Genomic DNA, 17747 nt, shown 5'->3' on the forward strand with positions numbered 1-17747 from the left:
TGTTTGCCCTGATTAGTCTCCAAGTATTGTGGTCACATTGTCCCTATGTAGTGTGGGGTGAGTTTTGCTGTCAGACTGGAGATTAAGAATTGGCACCTCCGCCAGGGCTGTTTGTTTTCCAGGTTTGTTGGGGGGAAGGCAGCTCATAGTAGGGTCCGTTGAGTGGCAATGGCTCAGAGAGGCCCTAAATAGAGGGCAAAGCTGGAGCATGTCCTGACTTTTAGTCCTGCCTGCAGTTGATCCTTGTGTTTAGTTGTGTCACCCTCTCCCTGCGTAAAAGCTGAGCTGGTGCAGAGGGGGAAATTTGTCTTCAGCCTGAGGCTTTGTTCTCCTTCCTCTGCCCCATAGAACTCACTTCTCCAGGGGCCAAAGCTTCCTTCAAACATCTGGATTTTCTGACCATGAGTCCCAAGATGATATGACAAACTGTGGAGCTGCCCTAGCATAGCAGTTGGACTGCTATGGTAGCTGGCCACTGTGGATCTCTCATGGTCTCAGTGATTCTAAAGTTGTTGTGAAGTCTATGGTCATTAATTTTCACTGCAGAACTTTGAGCATCTTAATCGCATCTTGATGAGTGCGCTGATTTGTAAGCAGTGGAAGCAGGCTCTCTGGTCACGGAGGAGAGGAGCTCATTCCGAGCACACTGAGGAGCCCATGCAGCCTTGCTGTGGCTGAGTACGTGACTTGAGGCTCAGCTACCAGGGAAACTGGCTTTGTTGCCTGTAATGTTTGTCTTGTCTGTGGTGGTGAAGAAAAGTAGAATCATCTAGAAGAGACACTGTGCCATGGCAGACCCCTTGTCTAGACAATGTTCCACGGCAGACCCCTTGTCTCAGCTCTCCATGCTCTAAGTTAAGGCTGTTCCTGAGCATGAAACCAACTCACTCTCCTGCTTTCCATTGCCATGAGACAGGAAAATGGGTCTCAGTTAAAAAGACTTTTCTCTCTGCTCTGAGCACTGTTTTATCCCATGTTCGCTAGAGCCTGGCAGAGCTGAGGTCCCACCTCCTGACTTACTGGATAAGGAAGCCAGGCGTGTGGAGATGCTGGCTTAGCAGCCTGGGATCCTTGTGAAGGAGACTGGTTTTAGCCCATGTTGTTCCTCCTCATAAGAGCGGTCTTCCCATGGAGCTAAGATTTCTAGGCCAGCAGGGTATGAGGCAGTGGGCACAGGAAGCAAAAGTTTTTTGTTTTTTTTTTTTGTCTTTTTTCATTTTTATCGGTACCGGGGATCGAACTCACGACTGCCTGCTTGCAAGGCAGGCACTTATGCCGCTGAGCTAAATCCCCAGCCCTAGGAAGCAAAAGTTTTGCTGGTGTCACTAGGGGTAATGGTGAGTGGTAACATTCCCCAGTTTTCCCCCTGTTTCCTGTACTGTGAACCCTGGCTATGGGAGACATATTATTAGATGTTGACTTGGCATATATCCAGCCTTCTGGAGAACCTTGGCCCAGTCTAGCAAGTTACTGCTATCTACCTGGCACTGGAATTTCATCTTAAAAAGGCCATTCCACTGTTCGTCAGTCCAGTTGCTTCTGGATGGTGGGAGACATGGTAAGACTGATGAATTTGGTAAGCGTGAGCCCACTGCCACACTCCTTTGGGTAACCTGCATTCATTGGGCAGAAGTAAGGTGTGAGATACCATGGGGGCAGATGAAGCGTTCTGTAAATCCATGAATGGTCATTTTGGCAGGTGCATTACCTGTAGAGAAGAAAGACCCAGACCTGGAATGTATGTCTATTCCTGGAAGGTTAAAGCATTGCCATTTTGATGACACAAGTGCCCCAGTAGAAACCAACTAGAAAGTTTGGTGTGCCCCTGTGCTAGGACCATGGAGGTATATATAGAGAAAAAGTCATTTTCCAACCTGATAGATGTACGCAGACCACTAGAAGATGCGTTAATTGGCTCAAGTGAGGAAACCACGGGCAGAACAGCTGCAGTTGGTGTTGTCCTTGGAGTAAGTCCCTGGGAGCTCACTGTCATTCCCCAAGATCCATTCCTCTTCTGCACAGGCCAAGTGGAAGAGTTACATGGGGATTAGGAGGAACCACCACCCCTGCATCTCTGAAGTCCTGTGTGGTGACAATCGTTGCAATCCCTTTGGGGATGTAATATTATTGTTCATTTAGTATTTCCCTGGATGGAGGATATTCTATTGATTTTCATTTGGCTTTTACAATCATAATAGTCCCTGCTGCATAATTTCAGGAACCAATATGAGGATTCTTCCAAGTATTGTATCTTTCCCAATTATGCATTTCGTAAATGGGGATTTATAAAACTACTACATTTTAAGAATCATTATGAAATCAGGTTGTTTGTGCCTTAAGCAACTGATATCGTTATTGTCTGCAGAAATGAAAGACATGCCTTCCACTTTGCAAGTGTTTTTCCCAGGCGGACATGGGTTTTATACAGTCTGTCTTGGCAGGAGCAGCTGTTCACCTGCATCTCCCACTTGCAGCCCTTGCCTATTCCGTGCCTGTGACTGTGACTCATTGCTTTGCACACAGTCTGTTATGTGAGTGGGGAGGCTTAGTAGATATCATCTGCTGTGGACTGAATGTCCCCCTTGATTCACCCTGAGCCTGTACACTCCTAGTGTGATGGTAGGAAGCTGATCTCCTGCTGTGATTACATGTGAAGGTGGAGAATGTTTGGAATCTGAGCCTTCTGCAGGGTCCCTAGTGGCTCTCTCCACCTCTGTGATGCCTGGGGAGAAGGCTGCTGCCCACCTCGGGGTGGGGCGCCTGCTGATAGCAGACCTCAAGTCAAAGTCCTTTATCCACAGTGGTGGAGCTTCATGTCTGCTGCTGAGGCCACCCCAGCCTTTGTGTTTGTGTTACTGTAGCCCAGACAGATTCATAGCGCCCAGTCCTCTTCTGAGCTTCCGAGGTACTATGGGTGTTATAGTTTAAAGTGTCCCAAGTGGTCATGTTTTCAGTGGTGGAGACTTCAAAAGTGATTGCATAAAGAGCACTCTAACTTCACTAAGGCACAATGCACTGGAAATGCTGTAATTGTGGCATTTCTGGAGATAACTTACGAGGATTAATGACATTTTAACTCACACAGATTGTAACTTCAGCATCACTTGCCTTGAGAATTCCACATTCGTTTATGATCTTCTGGAATTCATAGTTATAGAAGAAAAGTCAGATGTCAGAATTCTTTATGCACTTTGAGAAAAATTCCATATTTTCTTTCCATCATGAAAAGTCGGACTCTTTCCTTTTTATTTTGTGTTATGAACTTTCTGATGAGGTCTAGATTTCGTTTTATCATTCAGGTTCTTTCTTGACATTTGATAGACTATTGCTCAGAAAAAAGGAGATATGTATTTCTTTATCTTTGGAAAACTTCTATATTTTTGAGAATTACTTACTAATTTTATACTGCCTTCATTTTATAGCTTCTTTAATGAGATAGATGCATGAGGCTATCTTTAATTTACTCTATTTTTTCTCTTCCTTATATGTTTTGTGCTTTTGGACTAACTCAAATATATCTTGTTTATTTTATTTAAAACAAATGCTTTTGGCACTAATTCATAAATGGATAAAAACTTACTTCTACTTCTGGTCTTTACCAAGAGCATTTTATCATTGTGTTATCAGTGCCATTTGTCAGAGGCCATTTGTATTTGTGTACTTTTCCCATCATCTGATGAAAGTCCTGATGTAATATTATTCTTGTTTGTGTATTTACACTGAAGAATCAATGATGTGTGCTAGGGAGGCAGATTGTACTTCCCAAGCTGCTTTATGGGAAGATCTGTTTCCCTGATAAGAGCTTCTCTGAAAGGCATCACCAGTTTGCAATTTTGTCCATAGGGAGGTCATGATGATGAGAAATTGTCATTTTCAGGTGCAGTGTGTAGATACTGCCCAGTAGACTGATCATTTTTGTGGTCTTTGAAGCTATTCTGAAAGTTAAAGTTATTTGTCATTTAGGCTTCACCAGAGTTACTGGGTATTTGCTCAAAAATTATCCACACCATTTCTGGGGAAGAGTAATTTAGATAAGGTTCATATGTGTTCTACATGAGTTTATATCACGGTCAGCAATGAGTGTCCACAAGAAGACCCAAGAAGCTCAAGAGAACAGACTTCATAGTGCTCATGGGGCCCAGAGGCAGGAGGCCTGCAGACCATCCAGCACTGCATGGGTAGTCGCTGGTCATCAGGAGGTGAGGACAGGAGCCAGGTGCTATGGAAGACAGCGCATTCTCAGAACTGCCATGGGAAACACAGGCACAAACCAAGCATTCAGCGTGGCCTGGTTTGGATCATATCTGTGGTTTTAGTCAGCCAAGCGGCCCCTCATGTCTTGTCCCTGAAACCTTTAAGACAAAGTCTATCCAAGGCCACTGATGAAGTGTCCTGTGTCCTCTGCATACTGTTAAAGTATCCTGTGCTACATCTAAGAACTGGCTAGTCCTGGGAGAAGCACTTCTGTTCCTAGCCTGAAAGATTCTGTGGTTTTTACAATGTTAAAACATCATAAGATGGAGACACTAAGGTTTATTCACCTTTAAATAACACAGCAAATCACTCTCCCTTGTGTGCATGAAGCTTATTCAGTGAATCGGTTAAAGATTAGCAAAATCCAGACTGACCCACTCTGAAGACAGGAGAAATTCTGCTAGCACAAGAAATTCTGCTTACAGCACAATGCTTCCCTGAGCCTCCAGCCTGCCATTCGCCATCAGTGCCCCAAGCCATCCCATCCCTGTGAGCTGATTCCATACAGTAACAGCCTCTGCACCCATTCCTTCTTGGAGAAGCATTCTAGAATAGACTTTGCTGCTGAAGGTGAGGTCCTTTGAGATAAATAGAATCCTAAATTTGACTTTCTGAGGGGTTTTGGAGTTGCTGGAATGGGGCCTGCAGTCAGATGAACTCAGAGAAACTCATGGGTCTGTTTCTAGCAGGCTGGAGAATGGTGCCGAAACTTTTAGAGCTGTCAGTGGCAGTCAGCACCTGTGGAGTCCTGCGTGCTAGAGGCTCAAGACCACTGCTCTAGAGATACACAATGTCACCAGTGGATGTGCTTCTACACGCTCCTGGGGCAGAAGGGTCCCAGTAATCAGCACCGCGGCAGGGCTCTTTGATGGGGGCACAGGCTTGCAATGCATAGTGCTTCCCTCCCACCCAGGGCTGAATGCCTACACACTTCACCTTCCCCACTGGCCTGGCCTGGATCTGTCACTTCCTCTCCCTCCATCCTCAGATCCCCTTCCCATCTTCCTTCCTTTCTGTGGCTCTTTACTATGTTTTTTGGTAGTTTTTATTTTGCTTATCTCACATTACAGAGATCACGTAATATTTAACCTTTGTGGCTGACTTATTTCCCAAGCATTATGGGCTCTAGTCCCACCCACTTTCCTACACACAAGTCCACTTTATCTTCCTCTGTGGTGGAGTGGTATGACATGTGCCAGTACTGCATCTCCTTCCTCCATCTGTGGACTGATGGACCTATGGCCACTTTCCTGATCTAACTCTTCTGAGTTGTGTTGTTACAGACGTGAGCATGTGTCAATGCAGTGGGATGGCTTTTTGTTTCTCCGAGAAGACACCAAGGAATAGTTGGGTCAAGTGGAATTTCTTCTTTCAGTTTCTTGAGAAGCGTCCACATTGATTTCCCCAGTGGTTTGAGAATGTCTTTTGACAAATTCTGCCTGTTTGACTTGGATTACTCTCTTGCTGTGAAATTATTTTAGTTTCTTATTTACTTTGAATGTTAAGCTCTGTTATTGCCTGTGTCTAGATGTCCCCCTGAAGCCCCATGTGTTCATAGGTGGGGCTTTTAGGAGGGGGCTAGGTCTAGGATGTGTGGTGCTGAGATCAAAGGTGTGATGATGGAACTGATTCTTGGTGTGATGCTAGGATTAAGTGTGCCCTCCTTGGGTGTGAGTGCTGCGGTCCTAAGGGTGGGCGACATGGGCTGGTTAGAAGGGTCAGAAAGACAGTCACCTGTTGATCGTTGCTATGGTTTGCCGTTTGCTGCTTTTGCTTCCTTCAGTCAGCTATGGACTGTTTCTCCTCTGTGATGCCCCTCTGCCATGCCAGCCTCCCTCAGAACCGGCCAAGTATGGACTGAAACAGCTACAGACTGTGGGCCAAATAAACCTTTCCACCCTTAACTTTGGGCATTGGGGTTTTAATCAAGACACACTGGTACCTCTTTTCTCTTAATTTGTGGCTTTTTTCTTTATTTTTATTATTGTATTTTAAGAGCAGAAGATTTAAACTACGATACAGTGTTGTCTATTTCTGATTTAGTTGACTGTGTTTTGGGGGATCATAGTTAAGAAATTGTTGCCCAAGCCATGTTATAACACTTTAATTGTATGATTTTTCTAATTTTAAATTTTACATTTAAATTCTTTAGGATTTTGAGTTGATTTTGTGTATGAAAGATTAAAGGGATGGAGAATTCTGAAAACTGAACCTAGAGTCTTTTTCTGCAAGTGGCTATATCACAACGAAAATCGAACTCCTGGATTCACAGCATGTAGTCCTGTAGCAAAGGTGTTCACTGGGAGAAATAGAATCCTAAATGTGAAGAAGCTGGTGTGCAGGAGGATTGCTGAGGCTAGTGCCCGTGAGCCCCCAAATTCTGGAGTTTTCTGCCGGTATAAATAACCTCTCCTTGCCACCTGTGGCTGTCACACCTGCGTCACTATGGAGGTGGCATTGTCACGCCCTGACACAGGTGCCCTGGGGCACACTGGGGAGCATCTTTGCGGCTTTCTCACTTTTTCTGTGATTCATTACCTGTGATGAGACTCAAAACCCCTAAATGTGAGGATAAAGAGTGACCCTTGGAAAAGTGTCCATCAAAAAGCTCTTCTATTTTTCTGACTTATGGAAAAAGAAATCTGGGATATGAATATGGGAAAAGATATTTGGGTATAGAATAATGGAAAAAACAGAAAGGTAGGTCAGCCCATTTTATCAATGATTGATGTTTTGTAGAGCTGAGAAGATCAAACCCTGGCTTCCCCCATGCTAGCAGGAAGAGCTCTACCCATGAGCTACACCCCGAAAGAGTGAATGTGGGTTTCTAACCAGAGTCTGTGTTCAGAGTTGAGGCTTAGTGAACAGGAAGAACTGCAGCTTTGGCTGAGAACAAACGCCTTTATCTGGAGTAATTTTTATTTATCTGTATAAATGACAGAAGCAGAAGGTAAAGTTCGTTTCAGATTAAGCTGATGGAAGGATCAGCACCCCGTTAGGAACAGAAAATAAACTTCCTAGGAAAAGGGAGGTTACTAGCTGCACCCCTCATGGTGTCTGCAGAGAAACAGGGAGGCAGGGCCTGGAGGCAGCGAGGCCTGCTTGGAGATAACTTTAATAGCTACAAAGAAAGCTTTCCCTGCTGAGGTAGGACAGCCCATTGTCAAGCCCTGGGGCCAAGCAGCTGTCTCAGGGACCTCAGCCAGCATCCTTGATCTCACAGGGACCCTCTGAGTCACCCACCTGTGTTAGAGGAAGTGATTTCTTTTGCACCATGACCATCCATTCTCTGGCCCAAGCAGGCTTTGTGGACTGGGTTGTACCTCATTCTAAACCCACACGCTCACCCCAAGCTTTCTGAACCTCTTCCTAACCAAGACACAGTAGGTATTGTGGCCTGAAGATGATTGCTTCCAGAAAACCTTTATTAAATCAGTGATTAGATATCTTTCACATGGCTTCTGCATTTTCTTTTCAAATCACTGCAGGTTCAGGCACAGCACTTGGCTTGCCCATTGTAACAGGTACCAACGATTTGAGAATAGATGGGGCAGTTGTAATAGACACAGCTCCCTCCCTTCTGGACGCACTTTTCATTGTCAGAGGTACTTTCTTGACCACTGTTCAGGCCAGCCAGGATGCCAGCACCTGGAAGGAGGGAAAAGGACAGCTCACACTGGGCTGCTGGTGACAATGACTTAGGATTCGGGAAAGGCAGGCAGACACCTGTTTGAGGCAGGTGGGCTTCCTCTCTTTCTAGGTTTTCATGCAGAGTCAATTTTGGCCTCCAAATGCTGTAGCTGTGTGAGGTGCTCAGTCCTAGGCATGGACCCTATGACTCTGGTTGGAGTTTCTTCTGCCAGAGATGCTAAGTAGTTGTGACCTCACGGTACCATTCTCCAAACTACATTCTCTATTGATAAAATACCAAAGCTCTTTCCTTTCCAGAGCACAGACTACACTGGCTGCCTCAGGTCCTCTGTCACAGGGTCCCTCTTATCTGAGCCCCTCTCCCCCACCGTGGACATCACCCTTCTGCTGGAAACAGAGATATTTTGCTATCAGGGCAAGATTTAGGCTGCTGCAGAAAAGGTTTTTGAGCTTTTTTTCTGTTGGAATTCATTCTGCCTTCTGCCCAGAATCACAGTTTCCCAAGGCTTTCTGCCATATCCCAGAGGGAGCAAAGGTTCCCTGTGCTGTTCTAGTGAGTGACCTCCAAGCTAAAGGGTCTTCAGCCTCTTGATGGGAGTCCCAGGCCAATCTGTGTCCTGTCAAAATCACTGTGTCCACCTCCACCCCCAGACACTCAGATTACGACTGGACATTCAAAAGGACAATTTTATTTGAAGATCGGCCATTTAAGAGGTGAACTACCGTCCAATGAGGTTGTTAGCATGGGTTCTAACCAGTGTGAGTGCTGTGCTTGTGAGGAGAGATGAGAATACAGACAGGAGGTGCATGGGTGGGGAGCAGGAAGCTGCAGGCACAGATGTGGTCAGCTGGCAGCCTTCAAGCTCCCAGAAATACAAGAGAATCGTAGGAGGCCCCAGCCTTACACTACAGGGAGCAGCGAGCATTGTGAGGCTGCCTGCAGGATCCCCAGCACACACAGATGGGAACCTGCAGACTCAAACCCAGGAGACACATGGGGCATCCGAACCTACTCTCTCAGACTGGTGTGGCATGGGAAGTAGACCTCGTAGCGTGAGGAGACTCCCTGCAAGTCAGAGGGATTCCCTTTACATCATGAAAGTTTGGGTTCTCAGGGGGAAAAAAGGGCCCTGGAATTTTGATCCTTGTGCTGAACTTGAGAGCCCAGCGTCAAACCGTCCATTCCTGCCGGCTCCTGGTTGCAGGTCACTGAGCCATAGGAAACACTCCTGCTGCAGACCACTCTGCATGGGGAGCAGAGCAGGGTCCCTCCATGGGTCTTTGGGACTCAGCACAGCCTGAGGCTTACCTGGGGCAACATAACAGGCAAGGAAGCAGAACAGCAGCAGCAGACAGCAGTGAGTCCTCATGGTCCCCATTTGGCCTCACCAGGATGTGGGAAAGCAGCCGCTGTTCCCTCTGAGCTTGAGCCGGCACAGGCTTGCAGAGGCTGGAACACGGTGGTATTTATAGGGATGCAAGATTGCACAACTTCATAGACAGGCTGGAGGAGGTGTTAACATCCCCAGTGAAGCTCTAATAAATAAACTTCATGTCCTTTGGCTTGAGCGGTCTCCAAGTCCCATGGTCACATTGTGCCCCTGCAGTTCAGGCTGAGTTTAGCTCCCATCATGGAAACCCAGACTCACACCTCCTGCCAGGCCTGTTTGTTCTCCAGGTTGGATGGTACTTAGGGCTTTCTCAGAGCAGCTTAGAGTAGGTTCCCTCCTGCAGCAATGGCTGAGAGGCCCTGGCTGGAGGCCACACCCCAAGCCGGTTCAGGCTGCTACTGATCCTTTCCCTTGAACTGTCTCCCTTGTTCCTCCCTCTGTGTTGCTGTTCCCTTGCTCTGTTTCCTGGCTGCATGAGCTAAGCAGCTCTCTTTGCTGTACCCCTCTGCCTTGATGATCCTGCCTTGGAGCCAGCTGACCACGGCCTGAGAGCCCTCAGACCACGAGTCACCTAAATGTCTCCTCTTCAAAGAGGAGGGAGCCAGCTGTTTGGTCCCAATAATGGGGAAGCTGATCAGCACACAAGGACTCTATCTCCAGCACCACTAGCTGAACAGGACCCATGGGTTCCATCTGAGCATCACTTTCCTTGGCAACTCCGGAAATCATTCTTACAGAAGAGAAGACTGATACTAACCTAATTTATGTGCTTTTGCAGAGGACACCATGTTTCTTTGCTCATTAGAAAACTGAAGATCTGTGCGTAGTTTTTGATGTGAAATTTTATGAAACAACATGAACATGTTAGTGTTTGTTCTCTCAGTGCCTCCCTGGCATTTGATAGGGTGTTGCACTTTAGAAATTCTAAAAGGCTCATATCTTCCCTCTGTGGATATATCATCAACATATCGTACCTTTTCTTCTCAACTTTCCTAATGTCTCTAAGTCTTCTAGACTTATTAAAATGCTTTACAAGTTTGATTAAAAATTTTTATTGCCGGGTCTGGGGATTTAGCTCAGCCGCATAAGCACTTGCCTTGCAAGCAGGCAGTTGTGAGTTCGATCCCAGGCACAGATAAAAAAACAAAAAAATGTTATTGCCAGTAATTCTGCATAGGCTCATATCATCCCCCTGTTCTGGTATCTCCCAAAGCATTTCATTGTTTTCTTATGGATGCTGTTTGTCGGAACCCTTTGTGGTTGTGTAAAATGGCATTGTCCCTGACATGACATAAGTCTCTGATGTCTTGTTATTCTTAGCTGTGTATTTGCATTGGAAGATGAAGAGCCACACTGCATTCTAGGGAGGCAAGGTGTGCTTCCTGAGGTATTTTATTGGGTGATCTGTTTTCCTGATAAGCTCGTCTTTGAGAAACCCAAGCAGTTGGCACTTTTGTGCACAGGTAGTTCATGGTGATGTGAAATTGTCATTTGCAGTGTACATTGCAGGGTACAGAATGTGCATTTCTATTGCTCCGCTAAGGGTCCTCAGAAGGTTAAGTGTGTTGAATACCTTGGTGGCCCAAGGCTAGCAGATACTTGATCACGCATTATTCTGGGAAAGGCTCATCTGGGTGAGGTTAACATGTTCCTATATCATGGACCATCGCGTGTGTCCACAAGAGGACCCAGGAGAAGATGAGAAGGGTTCAAGGTCCCAGGCTAAATGCTGTGGAGTCCTACGTGGGGTAGCACTGGAGAGACAGGAGGTGGAAGATGGGAGCAAGAGGAGGAGGCAGCAGGCGGTGCTCAGCTTCCTCGAGGATGTCAGGCAGGGTGGAGACTGGGGTTGCCCTGGTTCGGTCCTTGCTGTGAACCTTGGTCTGTGGATGGTCCCCATTACTGTCATTTGGCTTTCTGATAACTGCAGTAGAGGAGTCTCTTTCCTGGGAACAAGGGCCTGAGAGGAAGGAAGGTCTGGGTGGTTAATTTGCATGTCCCAGGGCCTCTCCAGGAGGGCACTGTGTTCCATCCAGGAGGTGGGCAGTCGTGGACAGGCACTGCCCTGACCGCAATGGCCTGCCTGCCTGCTTCCTTGCTTCCTTCCTATGTTCCTTCTTTACTTCTTCCTATCCTTTTCACATTATTTGCTTCCTTCTTTGTCTCCTCATGTCCTTCCCTTCTTTCCTTTCTTCCCTCAATCCATTTTACCTTCTTTCATTTCTTTTTCCTTTCCTTCGCGCATTCTTTCCTCTGCCATTCCTTCTGTCCTTCTTCTCTTCCTTCTCTCCTTCTTCTCTTCCTCTTCCCCCCTTCTTTCTTCATTCTTTCCCTCCCTCCTTTTCTCCATCTCTTTCTCTCTTTCTTTTATTTTTGCTGATTACAATACCAAGACATCATAGTGTGTAGGAAATAATAAATATTTACCACAATGTGTGAACTCACAGATGTGTCCTTTCGTTACTTGCCCCAGTGAAGGTGCGATTTGTGCAATTAGAGATTAATTGAACAAAATCTGACTTCTTAGAGGAGAGGATGACTACTACCTCCAAACAGGAACAGAGACCCGTGGCTCTGTGGAAACCCAAGGTACTGCCCCAGGATGCTTCACTTCAAGCACTTTCAGGAAGCGAAGCCCTGGTGATAGTGTGGGTGACGTTCTGGACTCTGTTGTTAAACACTAAGCATGATAGGAATGGAGCACTTCTGCTAGTAGTCCTGTACACAGACGGGAAATGAAAGGATCACCAGCGATCTAGTCTTCCTCCACAGGAACTAGAAATTTGACCCAAAAGTCCCAGTGTCTGCCCAGATGGAGAACATCTCTCCCCTCCAGAGCAGAAGACAGATTAAAAAATGCTAATACTGGTGAACTGACACCCGATAATGGTGTACATTATGGGGATACAATGTAACATTTTGATACAGGTAACACAGAACAATTAAAGTTAATTCACATATCTATCACATCATTTTCTTATCCTTTTGTGATGAGAACATTGAAGTTTACTATCCCAGCTCTCATAAAATATAAAATTTTTATTGTGATGACAAGGGCCAAATTGTCCGCAATAGATCTCCTAATTTATTCCTTCTAACCAGAACTGTGTAGTTCTTTGACCCAATCTTTGTGTGCGGGTTTGTATCTAGATGTCCAGCTGTAACCTCGTACAGTCAATCCTATGGCTTTTACAGAGGTGGCTGAATGGAGAGTGTGTGGTGCTGGATCAAGAGTTTGTGCTTAGTAAATCAGTCCACTGGAAGGTTTGGCATAGCTTGGACTAGGATTGAGGGGGTGCATGCTACACCTGCCCTAGGGCAGGTAGCCTGCATACAATGCAAGGGACAGAAAGAGTCTCCTTTATTTCTTTTATTTATTTTGCTATCTTCCACCACCATTAACTTTTGCCCTCTCCCATGAGCTACCCTACCTTGGAGCCAGTGATTATAGACTGAAACCTCCACAAACTGTGAGCTAAATAAAACTTTCTTCCCCTGAATTTAGGGGTTCAATATTTTGTCTTAGCAACAAGAAAAGCCAGCAACACACTTCTTGTCTCCTCCACTTAACCTCTATCTACTACTATCTACTTTTCTGCTGCTGTGAGTTTGAATTCTTAGGTTCCAAATGGTTGAGACCATGCAGTACTTGTGGCTCTATGACTGGCTGAATTCACTTAGCTTAATGCCCTCCAGGCTCACCCCTAACTTGCAAATGACAGACCCTTATTTCTTTAAATGTCTGAATGGTGCTCCCTTGTGTGCCTGTGTGTGATATTTTCTGCTGTGATACTTACAGTGCTGCACAGTTAGTTGATTCATTTCTTTGTCTACTGTCAATAATGTTGCTATGATACTAAGGGCACATACGTCTTTTGCAAATTTACTTCACCTCCTTGGTAGAGTATACGATAACCATAGTGGGAGTGTTATTAATGTAGTATGATTTATATATACTGTCTATCTTTCTCTCTCTCTCTCTCTCTCTCTCTCTCTCTCTATATATATATATATATATATATATATATACATATATATATATATAACTTTGTCTCTGTCTTTTTTTTAAATATTTCTACTTTGGGCAAACTTTAAATCTTCTAATACACATCTCCAATGCATACTGATTGCATTCAGTTTGGAAAGTTGATTTCCCTGCTACATATTAATTTTTCCTGCCTCTTCCTCTTCTTATTCTCACCCTCATACCATCTCTTCATCCCTTTTCAATTTGAAAAATATTGATCTTCTTGTGTCCTATTATCTATTCTTTATTTTGTTCTTCCAATTATTTATACATTGGGCTTCTCACATGAAAGAAATCAGGCCATATTTAAGCTTGTGTGACTGATTTATTTCCCTTAACTTTCTGGTTTCAAGGTGCATCTGTTTTCCAATAAAAGATTTGAATGCATCTTCTTCATTGCAGAATAGCATTCAATGGTGTACACATGCTACATTTTCTTCATTTCAATATTGTTGGACATACAAGCTACTTCCAAGACTGAGCAATTATGAGCTGTGGTGCTACAAATGTGCTTACACAATGATCACTGTAATATGAAGTCTTTAGTTCTCTCTGTAAGATTGCTCAAAGGGAAATCACTAGATGGATGGAATTTGTAGTTTTAGTTTTTTGAGGGATCTACATTGATTTCCACAGTGGTTGCCATGGTTTTATCTCCAGCAATAATTTAGAAGTATTCCTTTTCCCACGCAGCCCTACCTGCCTCTGCTACAATTTAATGTCTTGATGAGAGCCATCCCTCCTGGAATAAGATGGAATCTCATTGCTTTTTTAACTTAGATTTCTCCAATGGCTGGAGATATTGAACATGTTTTTAATATTTTTATTGGCAGCTTGTGCTATTTCTTTTGAGATGTGTTTATTCATATCTGATGAGTCCTTTTATCTCATTTATTTCTTGCTTTATTGATTTTAGATAGTAGTCTTCTGTCCAAGGAAGACCTGGAAAAATCTCTTCCCATCCCCCAAGCTGTCTCTTTATTCTATTGGCTGTTTCCTTTGCTGCCAGGAGGTAAGTTAAGCTAAGCTGATTTGTAGAAACATGATGGTGTTCCTTATGAAACTAGGATTCTGTTCCATAAGTTCTTCCCTATGTCACTGATAGTTTTGCATATATTCCAGCAGATTAAGTGTGTCTGACTTCATCTATAGGTCTGCAATCTATTTTAAATTAGGTTGGTACATGGTGAGTGACATGGCTCTAGATGTTACCTTCCACGTGTGCATCATTTCCTCAGCATCTTCTGTGTCATGGCCTGCCTTACCTTCAGCAGGGTTTTGTCTCTATTCTCAAAGATCACACACTGAAGGTGCCTGGGGTGCTTTCTGCCTTTTCTATTCCAGTCCATTAATCCAAACATATGCTCACATGATAGTACTATGCTAGAGTTTTTTTTAAATCACTCTAGCTTTCTACCTTGAAATTCAGGATTGAGATGCCTCTTGCTTTAGCATTATCATCCAGGATTGCTTTTGCTATTCTGGGTCTTTTCAGGTTCCATGTAAATTTTAGGATTTTTTTTCTCAATCTCGGAGAAACGCTTTTTGTGTTTTATTCGGTACTTTATTTCTATTGAAAATATTATTTTTCTGAAATTCTTTCTGTTAGAGTTAATTATTGAAACAGTATTGATTTTTGTCCAAGTATATTGCTGCATTTTTATTAGTTTTTATTAGGACTCTTTCCATGAAACTTCTTGGTGTGTTATGTAAAGGACCCATGACATGTGACTTAAGTAATGTGACCTCTTCCTTTCCTGTGCGTGTCCTTTTACTTCTCTCTCCTGCCTGATTGCTCTAGGGAAAGTGGTAAGTACAGTACTGTGCAGTGGTGGTGACAGTGGAAATCCTTACCTTATTCCTAATTTGAGAGGAAAGACCTTATTTTTCTTCCCCCCACCATTTCATATGATAGCAGCTTTTTCCTAAATTGCTTTTATCACTCATTGTCTACCTACTTTCAACAGAGTTTATCATTCATGTATCTTGATTAATGTTTTCTATTTAGAGCAAAAAATATTAAAACAGAAAAAAGGGTAGAAATCATACAGAATTTCAAAAAACAGTAAGAAATCACTAGTTGATAAACTATATACTGTTATCTTAGATGTAAGTAGTTGCTCAAGTCAGAAAATTAAAGCATAAAAGGGGAAAATCAAACAATGACACTGCAATGATAAAAAATTCCATTTGAAGAACTAATAAAAATTTATGATTCTTCATCTTGCACACTTAAACAAACATACAGTTATATCCTTTAGAACACTTTCTTTTAAACTGAAAGAGTAATGAGATCTTGAAACAGTTTTGCATCTCTGCAATTAAGTCTTCTTAGTCATGATATATAATTTTTACAGTGATTGCTTGCACTCTGTTTGCCTCTATCTTGTTAGCACTTTTTCATCTGTCTTCATTGAAGAGATTATTGGCCTGAATTTTTCTTTATATTTGAGTCCCTGTTTGGTTTTGGAATCAGGATAATGAATGTGACTGTTATGGATTGAAGACTGGTGATCAATTTCATACCAGCAGAAGGAAATCAGCATAGTGCTGAGTGTAGATGGCCCACCTGAGGGAAGTTGCCAGCATAAAAAGCAGACATGAAAAGAAAGAGAGGAGCCTTGTGGGTTCTCCTGACAGTGGCTGTTTGGCACTGTTGGCTTCCCCGGTATGAACTCAGCCCTTATCAATGGATGAGCTCAGTACCTTGTTAGTAAGAGTGGTTGCGGTTCACTTTAGGAAGTCTTGGTCCTCACATTGAGCATTGCTTCCTGGCTCCAGAGGGGAAGATGGTGTGCTGTTTAATCTCCAGGAGAAGCCTGTCACGCCAGCTTCCTGTTATGTACTCAACTGTTCTCATCATTGGAGGAGCCTGGGACCACCTTGCTGGTGACGATGGCTGTGGTACTTCTCAGGGGAGCCCTGGTCCTTATTTTGAACATCACTTCTTGGCTCCAGTGTAGAACCCACAACCTACTGGCACAGACCCTTCACCCAGTGGTATAGACTTTCTAGCTTCCACCACTGACCTTTGGGTCTTCCCAGTGAAGAACCATAAAACAGACTCACATGAGTCATTGCGGTGGGCTCTGGACCTCCAGTTGAACTTGTGGAAGGCATTGCAATGGGCTCCAGGTCTTCATCTGGACTCATGAAGGATATGCTGTGGGATACAGACGCTCAGCTGGATTTTCCAGGTCTTCAGTGTTCTGGACAGATTTCCTGCACTTTCTTGTATTTATCTCTGGGTGGCCATCACAAAAGAATATTATAAGTTCTGTGTCCTATATGTAAGTGTTCTCCTTGCAAATCTGACTACCACAGTGACCTTCTAGAATGACTTTAGGAATATAACTTTTATTCAGTGATCTGACTACCACAGTGACCTTCTAGAATGACTTTAGGAATACAACTTCTCTTCAGTGTCATTAAAGAGCTTGAGGATTCTTGGCATGAGATCTTCCCAGGAGTTCTTGCAGAATTCAGTGGTGAATTCACGATACTCATGACTTCTCTTAGTGGGCAGGTTTCCATTTCACTATTACTGCCTCAGTTTCACTCCCTGTTACTGCACTTTCACAGATTTTGTGTCTTCTTGATTCAGTTTTGATAACTCTTTATGTATTTCAAAATCTGTTCATTGCTTTTGAATTCTCCAAGTACTGGACTCTCACTTTTTGAAGTAGTTAGTAATAAATTCAGTGATGTCCATTGTGATCTGGGCTTTGTTTCATTTCTAATTGCATTTAAATGAGCCTTGTGTGCTTCTTTTCTCAAGTTTGGTTAAGGCTTTGTCTGCTTTGTTTATTCCTTTGAACAGCCAACATTGCAATACATGACATGATTCTTTCTATTGACTTTTTTCCTTTGGTCTGGGTCTCATTAGTTTTCTCTTTCTAATTTCCTTCTTACAATAGCTTTAAATTTTGAATGGTCTTTTTTTAAGACCTTGAAATTGATCATTTGGTTATTTACTGGGGTTTGCTCAGTTTTTTTGACATAGATATTCACAGCTAAAGTTTCCCTGTTATCACTGATTTTCTGTGTTCCATAGATTCAGATGGTTGTACTGATATGATCATTTGGGTCTGGGAACTGTCTCATTTCCTCCATGAATTTCTGTGAGATCTGCTGATTATTGGTTGTTTAATCATCATGCATCTGCACATTTTCTGCAATTTTTAATTCACTAATTTCTAGCTTTATTGCATTATGATCTGATAAATGAATGGAATAGCATATGAGTTTTGGCAGTCATAAATTACTCTTTTGAGGTTAAAAGTAAGCCTAACGCAGTTGTCTACACATTTCTCTGTAACCATTATCTTTCAGATTTTAAATTTAAGTTCATAGTAAAATTAGAGTTCATTTGTTTCTGAAATCTAAGATTTTCAAAAATCTAATCTTATCAGTGATTGAATTAT

At 43.4% G+C, this 17747-nt stretch overlaps 1 long non-coding RNA gene across 1 annotated transcript; it reads right to left on the reverse strand.

The window, feature by feature from the left end:
* Nucleotides 1-7661: 7661 nt before the first annotated feature.
* LOC106025659 (uncharacterized) lies at nt 7662-9812 on the reverse strand. The gene is made up of 2 exons (XR_001199203.3): nt 9215-9812; nt 7662-7902 (listed from the first exon to the last, which is right to left on the reverse strand). It is a non-coding gene; the product is annotated as an uncharacterized LOC106025659 (long non-coding RNA).
* Between the last annotated feature and the right edge of the window lie 7935 nt (nt 9813-17747).

This window comes from Cavia porcellus, unplaced genomic scaffold (assembly GCF_034190915.1).
Source record: "Cavia porcellus strain 051 isolate PalLab524CR breed Dunkin Hartley unplaced genomic scaffold, mCavPor4.1 scaffold_24, whole genome shotgun sequence".
Lineage (NCBI taxonomy): Eukaryota > Metazoa > Chordata > Mammalia > Rodentia > Caviidae > Cavia > Cavia porcellus.